This window comes from Protopterus annectens, chromosome 15.part0 (assembly GCF_019279795.1).
Source record: "Protopterus annectens isolate FY-2018-M chromosome 15.part0, PAN1.0, whole genome shotgun sequence".
Lineage (NCBI taxonomy): Eukaryota > Metazoa > Chordata > Ceratodontiformes > Protopteridae > Protopterus > Protopterus annectens.
This window is the reverse complement of record NC_056749.1, coordinates 56,699,138-56,710,214: the sequence shown is the minus strand read 5'-3', so window position 1 is coordinate 56,710,214 and position 11,077 is coordinate 56,699,138. Positions and strand designations below refer to the sequence as shown.

At 43.4% G+C, this 11,077-nt stretch overlaps 1 protein-coding gene across 1 annotated transcript in view; it reads left to right on the top strand.

Annotated features, from left to right (window-relative positions):
* LOC122790097 overlaps window positions 1-11,077 on the top strand; it is an 883,343-nt gene that overhangs the window by 336 nt on the left and 871,930 nt on the right. The window lies entirely within an intron of this gene.

The following is an 11,077-nucleotide window of genomic DNA, read 5'->3' as shown; positions in this document are numbered from 1 at the left end:
ATAAGGGTCCCATGAGAAAGCTTACCTTTTGTCTGTTAGCAAAACTTCAAGATTGCCTCATTTGTAGATTACTCATGGCTTGCTTTAAAACTGTATTCACATGATACCGGTCAACAGCTCAAGTTAACTGTTTTGATATATATATGTGTGTGTGTGTGCTGTTATAGCATTATATAGGTTTGAATTTGCATAGTATCTCAAGATATTTCTCTGCACCGTAACATTTACTTGCATTTAACATATATATCCATGTTTAATGACTAAATGTAGCATTTGGCTTCACCTTCTGTTTTTTTGCGAGCTCTTTCATTTAACCATGAATCTGCAATCCTTTTCTGATTAAGAAGTACTAAACAGATATTTCTGTTTAACTTGCACTATGCTGAACTTGCACTATGCTGCCTTTTACCTTGAGTGAAAAACACTGGATCTCTAGGTAGCATTCAAGCACCATTGAGGGTGACTGGGAGCACAGCACACTCCCATTGAGCATAAAGATCAGCATGGTATGTGAATCTAGGATTAATATACATATGTCTTTTAAAATGCACTCTGTCTTGTTGATAGTCAAGTACTTTTTCCCCAGGAGGATTCCCTGCTGCTTTAGTTACCATGATGGTAACAGCATCACTGCATATCTGGTGGCTGAAACAGAAAGCTAAAAAAATGACTGTCCCATTAGGGTAACCCAGCAAGATAACATGCACTTTTTAAATCATTAATAGCCCTCAACTAAAAGAGAGATACAAAATAAAATAAGTCAGAAATATTAAAGTCCCATCACTTTGTGATGGTTACTGCCCACATCCTAAAGAAGAGGAGGACTCCCCTACCCCTGTACCTTACTGCTGCCCTACCCCTGTACCTTACTGCTGCCCTACCCCTGTACCTTACTGCTGCCCTACCCCTGTACCTTACTGCTGCCCCTTTGTTGATAGTCATGGTAACAGTTCTCTCACAGTGATCATATTCAAACATCTCTACTGACCTCTTCTGTGTCACTACTTGTTCATAGCGTTTGCCGTCTCAAAATACAGTTCTGTGCATTATATACCTCATACAACTGCATGCACTATCTTTGGATTTATCTAGCCCCTTCAATTCCCTGTACCTAGTTAGTTATTGTATTTTATTTTTTATTTATTTTATTTTGACATTTGTTAACTGGCTATGTCCAACGGAGCAACAGACCATTTTCAGCAGTCCCAAGAACATAGGAGTAGTTACAGGGACATTTTGACATTTTTAATGTACATGAGTTTTAGGGTATAAGTTTGGTACATTTCGTAATGAGTACTCTTGTTATCCTGTATCAGAATATAATTGTTGCCATGTACTTACTATTGTGAAGTAGTCCTGAATCAATGTACTCTGATGCCTGACTTTATCTAGACCATGTGATAGCTGTGTTTATAAGAACTGCAATATCATTTGCTGCAAAACTCAGGCAGTGGTTGAGAAGAGACCAGTTGCCATAATGGTTAAGCTGTTTGCCTCCAAGGTACAAGGTTCAATCCTGCTCTCCAGCAAATGCCTGTTTGGGGATTCCCTTCACAAGCTTGACGTTTCAGAACTTTGAATTGCAAATGATCGAGACCATAAGATGAAAGCTTTGACTGGAGATCACTGTACAGTGTCGAATGCGATATTTACCATTTTCCTTACTGTAGTGTGATCTCGGAGTTGGTATATTTATTTAGCAGAGTTTGTGGGGGTGCAGCCCCCCTTCAAAACAGAAAAACATTCTTTGTTTTTATTTATTTATTTTTTTACAATTTCCAAGTTTCAAAACTTCGATCTTATGGTCTCAAACATTTGCAGTTTGAAGTTTTGAAACTTCGAGCTCGTGAAGTAGATCCCTGTTTGGTGTTTGCATGTTCTCCCTGTGTCTCTGTGGAGTGCCTCCCACCTCTAAAAAACATGCTAAGTGTTTCCATCTCAAACTCACCAATGAATGGAGCTGTGGCAACAGCACAGACTCTACATGGTGCCCTATAAGGTGAAGAGTTGTACAGACCAACTGCTTTGGTCATCTACTGTGTGCAGTATCCTCAAGATAGGAGAACACGGATAACACACTGCATGCTGTGGCAGGGCTAGCCACTCAACGGTGTAAAATACAGCCCTGGACGATTTGGTCATGTTGACTAATGTTGCCAAATGGGCAGGGGTAGCTACTGGTGATAAACTGGTTGAAGAATCAACTTATGCCAGGGACCCATGCTAATGATGGGAGGGATCTATGTGCCCCTTTTGGTTATTGTGAGCCTGCCATAAAGCTCAGCAGCCCCTGGTCAATATGTTACTGGCTGGTGTCAAGTTGCCCAGCCTGCATTACCTGGAATAACTGTGTCAAGCAAAAGCTGGACATAAAACAAATCAACCTGCCGAACATGAATTTAGAATTGCTACACTTAATGTATGTTAACTGACAGGATGCAGCTTGGAAGTGGATGACATGATGGTAAGGAGGAGGCTGGACATCCTATGTATCCAGGAGACAAGATGAGTGACAGCATGGATGACATGATGGTAAGGAGGAGGCTGGACATCCTATGTATCCAGGAAACGAGATGAGTGACAGCATGGATGACATGATGGTAAGGAGGAGGCTGGACATCCAATGTATCCAGGAGACGAGATGAGTGACAGCATGGATGACATGATGGTAAAGAGGAGGCTGGACATCCTATGTATCCAGGAGATAAGGTGGCAGGCAGTGCAGCAAAGACAAGCTAGAAATGGTGTAGGAATTGTGGCGAGAGAGGGGCTTCAGAAGGCAGTGAGGCATGTCGTCAGAATTAGTGACAAACACTTGGCACTCAGACCCCAGCCTAATGATGGGGCAGTTTTCATAATCTCAGCCTATGCCCCACAGCAGGTTTATGATAGTGAAGAGGAGTGCATTCAGATGGCATTTACAGGACCTAGTAGATAAAGCAGGACAACATTAATTGATGTTGATAATGGGTGATCTGAATGCACTTATCAGATCACACAGAGCATAGGTTCATAGGTTCATAGGTTGGTACTAGGCTGTCAGCCCTAGGACCTATACAAGCCTAGCCATAACAATTCCCTGGCTATTTCTTCCCACACTATTTACTTCCCTGGACCCCTGTCTAGTAGGGCGACTGACGTGATCCCCGGGGTGAATTTCCTTGTCAAGATTCCTTTTGAAGAGGGCCAAAGAGGCACTCTGCTTGACATGTATGGGCAATCTATTCCAGAGTCTGGGGAGTCTCTGGGTCAGGAACCTATCCCTCCAGCATGTTTTGTTTATTGTGATGACAAGGTTTAGATCCCTGGTGCATGTGGCTCTGAGGGATTGGGATTTCTTTAAGTGTAGCATGTCCAACAGCTTTGGATTTGACATGGCCTTGTAAGTTAAGCAGAGATCGCCTCTGAGTAGACGATATGTGACAGAGTATAGCTGGAGTTTTTTAAGGCGGTCAGCATAGGGCATCTGCTTTAGGCCTGTGATTCTTTTAGTGAGGTATTTCTGCGGCCTTTCCAGTTGTTGATGTCTTGAGAGGTACATACCAAACAGGGCGTTGTATTCTATAATGGGTCTAATGAGGGACGAGTACAGTTGGACAATGACCTCCTTTTTTCTGGATGAAAAGCCCTTAGTGATGAAGTCTGCCACATAGAAGGATTTCCTGACTGTTGTGGCGATGTGGTTATCGAAGGTGAGACCACTGTCCACCTGTGTCCCTAAGTCTCTTATCACACTTTTGGTGTTTAGTGTACTGACACCTATATGGTAATTCACGGATACATGTTTTTTCCCAAAGGGGATAACTATACATTTCTTGGCATTGAGCTTGAGCCCATGGCTCTGGCACCAAGCATCTGTTTCTGTAAGGCCCTTTTGTAGAGTATTCACATCATTTGGGAATTCAATAATGGCTCCCAGTTTGCAGCCATCTGTGAACTTTGTTAGCCAGAGTCCCTTAGTGTTGGCCTGTACTTCAGAGAAGTAGATGCCAAACAAGGGCGGTCACAGGACTGAACCCTGAGGTACTCCACTTGTCACTTGTCTGGAGCTGGATTTGGAGTCGGCTACTTTTACAGTGTGGGTTCTATCAGTAACCCAGTTAGCAACCCATTGGGTGACATAGGGATTAATGCCCAGCTTAGTAAGTTTATCTATGATTCCAGAGTGGGGGATGGTGTCAAAGGCCTCGGCAAGGTCTAGATAGGCTGCGTGGACCACCTTGTCCATGGCTCTGGAGACTGATTCGAAGGAGTCAGTCAGGTTCAGGAGAAAAGATCGGCACTTCACGAACCCAAACTGGGTGGGGTCCAGTGTTTGAAGGTTGCCAATGTCTTTGTTTATAAGTTCCATGATAATACACTCCATGGCCTTGCAGATAAGACTTGTCAGACTGATGGGATGGTAGTTTCTGGGATCAAAGGTGGATCCCCCCTTGTGGAGTGGGATAACTGTAGCTCTGCGCCACTCAGTGGGCACGAAACCTGAGGCGAGGCTATGATTAAACATGACACTTAGGTGAGGTGCCAGTTCATATTGTAGTTCATGTAGTACACAGCCCGGGATGTCATCTGGTCTCATGGATGCTGTATTCTTAGCTTTAGAGAGTGCGTTTTTTACCTCTGTGGCCATTATTACCAGAATTTGGCAATCTTCCGGTATTGAGATGGGCCATTTAGGGGGTGAGAGGGGGAAGAAGTTGGCACTGAATCCATCTGCCAGGATATTGGCAATATCCTTGGGATCAGTATATTTAATGCCATTCTGTTTTAGCTCAGAGCAGATCTGAGCATTGCCATTTAGATTCTTGACATAGTTATAGAATGCCTTGTAGTTGTCTTTGGAATCTTTGGCAATTTTATTTTCGTAACTAGCTTTGGACAATTTTATGAGGGATCTCAGTTTCCTACTGAGGCTGGTAAGGGAGTTTTTTGCATCCTGGGATTTTCCTCTTTTCTGCAACAGTTTCTTCCTTTTGTTGTAAAGTTTGTTTATGGCAGGGGACCACCAGATTGGTTTCCTTTTTTTGGATGAGTGCATCTTGGTTCTATTTGGGATGGCACGGTTCATGCATGAGTGGATATGCTCGTACAGTGCCTTAGTGTAGGATTCAGCAGTTGAACTTTCAGTTCCCGTCTGCATCGGTGTCATGAAGTTTGTCACTTCTGACTTGAATAGCATGAAGTTGGCTTTGGAGAAGTTTTTTATGGAGGTTTCCTTACTGGGGGGTGGGGGTGGGATGTGAATGTTAAGGGTAATTAGCTTATGGTCAGACCTGACTAATGAGGGGGTGACCATAGGTGTGGAGCATCGATTTCCCATGTTGGTAATGACCAGGTCTAGGATATTGGAGCCCCTGGTGGGATTATGGATTAGTTGATCCAGGGCGCTGGAATTTATGAATTCCAAGAACCGTTGGGCAAAGGTGTTGGTACATGAGTAGTTTTCCCAGTTAATGGCAGGGTAGTTAAAATCACCCAGTATTAGGGTGTTTGGTTCTGTCTTAATATTTTCCAGTATGTTTAGAAAGGTGTAGTGAGAATCTTGTGGTATGGTGGGGGATCTGTAGCAAGCTACAATTTGGATTACAGTCTTACATAGTGTTAGTTGCACCTGGAGAATTTCAGACACATTGTGTTGGGCAACTAGCCTGGTGGTGTGAATATCCTTGGTGAATATTGACACTCCTCCACCTTTAGTGTTTCGGTCCTGGTTTGGTGGCCAAAACGTATGGTAAGAGTTGTAGCCTGGTATTGCAGGGGGCTCTCTGGAGCCTTGAACCAGGTCTCAGTTACTGCACAGATATCGATGTTCACCATTGTTAGGAGTTCCTTGAGAGAGTGCATTTTGAGGTTTAGACTTCTAGCATTGAGTAGCATTACCTTCAGATTTTGCATGCTTGTACCTGTTACGGTGGTGGTTTTGTCCTTTGAACTTTGCCTAAAAAAGGTGCTATAGGGGTGGCAAGAGCCTTAGTCAGTAAACTGAATCCCAGGGGCGACAGGTGCAGACCATCTCTGGCAAAGCATCGTGGTCTGTCAATCATGTCATCCCAGGCAGACAGATACTGGATCCCCTTTGAATGACACCAGAAACTTAGCCAATTTTTGAAGTCAGTCATTTTGTCCTTATATTGTGGTATCATTCTGGGTGAAGGCAGGATGCTACTCAGGGCTAGGGTCATACCTGCCTGGGCCACATGATCTGAGAGCTCTTCCATGTCTCTTTTCATGTAGTCCAGGAAGGTATGTCTCAAGTCATTCACTCCAACGTGGACAATGACAGAGTCATATTTGTACTTGTGGAGTGACTTGAGTGCATGTGTTATGTGGCAGATCCTGGCACCTGACAGGCAGCTGACTGTAATTTTCATCTTGTTCAACCTGGTGAGAGGGACATCAGTGTGCCGGACTATAGAGTCACCTATGACTAAAGTGTTGGGTACATTGTCTTGCCTTAGGGGCTGTTGCTGGCTGGCACACTGGTGTTGTGAACTATGTGACACTTTGGTTGTGATTGGTGTTTGTTTGCGTTTCAGCTTCAGAGGTCCTTGTTGCTTGGGCAGGTTACAGTTAAGGGCCTCTGCATATGTGGATTTAGTGTTGCTATATTTGGGTGTTGGTTGTGTGGGTTTAGAAGGGCTATGTGTTGCTTGAGGTGTAGTGTGGGTGTTAACCTTCTCCTCTTGACTGTCTAGCACAATCTTGGGTGGAGAGAGCTTTGCTTTCATTTTGGCTATGTAAGTGCATCTCTCACAGGTTGTAGTGTTGGGTGGTAGGAAGAGAGGGTTGTCTGTGTACATGAGGCAATTGCTGCATTGCCCCAGTATGCTCAGATTCACCAGGTGAACAGGAGAAATCTCCGGAAGCTGGCCCTTGGACATGCCTGGTTTGGTGCTTTTTTTTTTTTTTTTTTTTTGTAAAGTACAGGAGCTGTTTTCCCTTACCTTAGCAAGGTACTTTGCAATTATAGGCTGTTTAGTGCCTACTATTAATTTCTCCTTATTAACAAGTAGAGTTGAGTGTTTGTATCAGTTTAAGGCTTCCTAGAGCTTTCCAGCAGGTATTAGAGAAAGTGCTAGTCACGGGGTTGCTTAAAGTTAAGATGAAAAAAAATGCACACTGCAGTGTGCACTAGAGAAGTTAGATGTGAAAGTAGGTAACTTAAGTTTTACCTCTTTAAAAAGTTAAGGTTTAGTGGAGAGTTACTATTTTTAAAACAGCAAGATGGATTGAAAGGGGTGGTCACTTTTGTATTCTGGTACTATGGAATACAGTAGGATGGCCAATAAATTTAAATAGTTTAAGGGGAGGGATTTCAAAAATGATGATTTTATGATTACTCACACAAGCCAGTGAAAGTAGAGAGGAAATGAGATATATGGTCAGATTAACATGAGTCAAGCAACTAGAAAGACAGTGGTATTTAACAAGACCACTGTAACTGGGTGGGAGGGCGAGAAAATAATTCTGCCTGACTCAGAAGAGACAGATCTGTGGTCTCTTTTGAAGTTTTTATATGCAGTTAAAGCAGAATGCAAGTAAAACACAAGGTAAAGAAAACAAACCACAGTATTCAAAATATAAAAAGACAATAAAGTAATACAAAATACAACAAATAAAAGCAAACTAACCTTTCCTCACAGCAAAGTGTAGCAGAGTCTGGATGAGCCTTTCTGTTAGAGTATGAGGATGGCCTTGGTCCACATGGGTGGGGCAACAGGACTAAAGGAGAGGCCATTCTAGACTTCTGTCTGGCAAATGACTTGATAGTAGCCAACACATGGTTCAGAAAGAGACAGTAACAAAAATACATATAAGTGGCCAATATGCAACTCGGGTACACTTCCACCTAGTAAGAAAAGGGTACTGGGGTAGAATCCGTTATTGCAAACTCATCCCCAGTGAAAGTCTTCTCACAGCATAAATTATTGGTTGCACAATCAGCTCCAAGTAGTGACCAGAGAAGGCTCTAAGGTCAACAGACACCAGACTGAAGACCTGGAAGTTAACTAAAGAGAAAGTACAGAATAGAAGTTCATGGAATTACTCAGGACTCTAGCTCCCCAAGAAGAGGAGGAAATAGGTGGAGTGGCAGCACCTCAAAACAGCATGTGTGAGGTCTGGGGAAGTGATATGTGGCTGAGCCAGGTATAGAAATAAGGTACACAAGAAAAGCTGGTGGTGGAATGCAGAAGTCCAGGAAGCCATCAAAAGAAAGGAGTGCAGGAAAAAGGGGGAGATAACTCAGTAGGTGGCACAAATAAACTATCAGGTTGCAAGGCAAAGACAGAAAGATAAAGAAGATTGACACATAAGGGATGTCAACAGCAACCTGCTCACCAGTCTGCAGGACATCAGAGGCAAATGGAAGGAGTATTTACAGCAGCTTCTGAATGAAGAAAACCACACAAGCTGTACTGCCCCCTTCCTAGTGGGAAGGGCTATGAAGATGATAAATGATCCCACACACCCTGCCCATGACATGTACTTCCACCTTTCCTCGGGCAGGCAGTATAGCAGCTTACACTGCAAAGCATCTAGACTGAACAGAATCTTCTTCCCTCTATCTATAAGGCTGCTGAACTTGAATGGTGGGCATAGGTTCATAGGTTGGTACTAGGCTATCGGCCCTAGGGCCTATACAAGCCTAGCCATAACAATTCCCTGGATATTTCGTCCCACAATATTTACTTCCCTGGACCCCTGTGTAGCAGGGTGACTGACATGATCCCAGGGTGAATTTCCTATTTCCCATCTAATCGTCAAAGTTCCTTTTGAAGATGGCCAAGGAGGCGATCTGCTTGACATGTATGGGCAGTCTATTCCAGAGTATGGGGAGTCTCTGGGTCAGGAACCTATCCCTCCAGCATATTTTGTTCATTGTGATGACAAGGTTTAGATCCCTGGAGTGTGTGGCTCTGAGGGATTGGGATTTCTTTAAGTGGAGCATGTCCAACAGCTCAGGATTTGACATGGCTTTGTATGTTAAGCAGAGATTGCCTCTGAGAAGATGATATGCCACAGAGTATAGCTGGAGTTATTTTAGATGGTCAGCATATGGCATCTGCTTTAGGCCTGTGATTCTATTATTAAGGTAGTTCTGCAGCCTTTCCAGCTGTTGCAGATGTCTTGTGAGGTACATACCAAATGGGGCATTGTACTCTATAATGGGTCTAATGACGGATGAGTACAGTGGGACAATGACCTCCTTTTTTCGGATGAAAAGTCCTTAGTGATGAGGTGTGCCACATAGAAGGATTTCCTGACTGTTGTGGTAATGTGGTTATCAAAGGTGAGACCACTGTCCACCTGTGTTCCTAAGTCTTTCATCACACTTTCAGTGTTTAGTGTATTGCCACCTATGTGGTAATTCTTGGGTACATGTTTTTTCCTAAAGGAGATAACTATACATTTCTTAGCATTAAACTTGAGCCCATGGCTCTGACACCAAGCATCTGTTTCTGTAAGGCCCTTTTGTAAAATATCCACATCATTTGGGGATTCAATAATGGCTCCCAAGTTGCAGTCATCTGCAAACTTTGTTAGCCAGAGTCCCTTAGTGTTGGTCTGTACTTCAGAGAAGTAGATGCCAAACAAGAGCAGTCACAGGACTGAACCCTGAGCTACTCCACTTGTCTGGAGCTGGATTTGAAGTCAGCTACTTTTACAGTCTGGGTTCTGTCAGTAAGCCAGTTGGCAACCCATCGAGTGATATCGGGATTTATGCCCAGCTTAGTAAGTTTATCTATGTTTCCAGAGTGGGGGATGGTGTCAAAGGCCTTGGCGAGGTCCAGATAGGCTGTGTAGACCGCATTACCCTTGTCCACAGCTCTGGAGACTGATTTGAAGAAGTCAGTCAGGTTCAGGAGACAAGATTGGCCCTTCATGAATCCAAACTGGGTGGGGTCCAGTGTTTGAAGGTTGCCAATATCTTTGTTTATAAGTTCCATGATAATGCGTTTCATGCCCTTGCAGATCAGGCTCGTCAGGCTGGGACAGTGGTTCCCAGGATCCAAGGTGGATCCTCCTTTGTGGAGTGGGATAACTGTAGCTGTGTGCCACTCAGTGGGCACAAAGCCTGAGGTGAGGCTATGATTAAACATGACACTTAGGTGATGTGCCAGTTCATTTTGTAGTTCATGTAATACACAGCCCGGGATGTCATCTGGTCCCATGGATGCTGTATTCTGAGCTTTGGAGAGTGCGATTTCTACCTGTGTGGCCATGATTACCAGAATTTGGCAATCTTTTGGTATTGAGATGGGCCCTTTAGGGGGTGAGAGGGGGGTGAAGTTGGCACTAAATCTATCTGCCAGGATATTGGGAATATCCTTGGATCAGTATATTTACTGCCATTCTGTTGTAACTCAGAGCAGATCTGAGCATTGCCATTTAGATTCTTGACATAACTATAAAATGCCTTGTAGTTGTCTTTGACAATTTTATTTTCGTAACTAGCTTTGGAGGATTTTGAGGGTTCTCCGCTTCTTACTGAGGCTGGTAAGGGAGTTTTTTTGCAAACTGGGATTTTCCTCTTTTCTGCAACAGTTTCTTTCTTCTGTTGTATAGTTTGTTTATGGCAGGGGACCACCAGATTGGCTTCCTTTTTTTGGAGGAAAGCATCTTGGTTCTATTTGGGATGACACGATTCATGCACGAGTGGATGTGACAGTGAATAATTAGATCAATATGTCACTTGCTATGAAGTATCAGCTGTAGTAATAACTCTGGCAAATTGCTTCAATAACTGGTACAGTTAGCCTGGTTTCTTATGCTATTACTTCCTGAATGTGCAATAGTCAGGAGTGAGTCGCCACTCCATACATGTACACTATGAACATCAGAATATATCATACTACAACTGATGAAGTGCAATATTCTAAGTCAGGAGTGAGTCACCACATCATACATGTACAATATGAACATCAGAATATATCACACTACAACTGATGAAGTGCAATATTCTAAGTCAGGAGCGAGTCACCACTCCATACATGTGCAATATGAACATCAGAATATATCATACTACAACTGATGAAGTGTAATATTCTAAGTCAGGAGTGAGTCACCAGTCCAT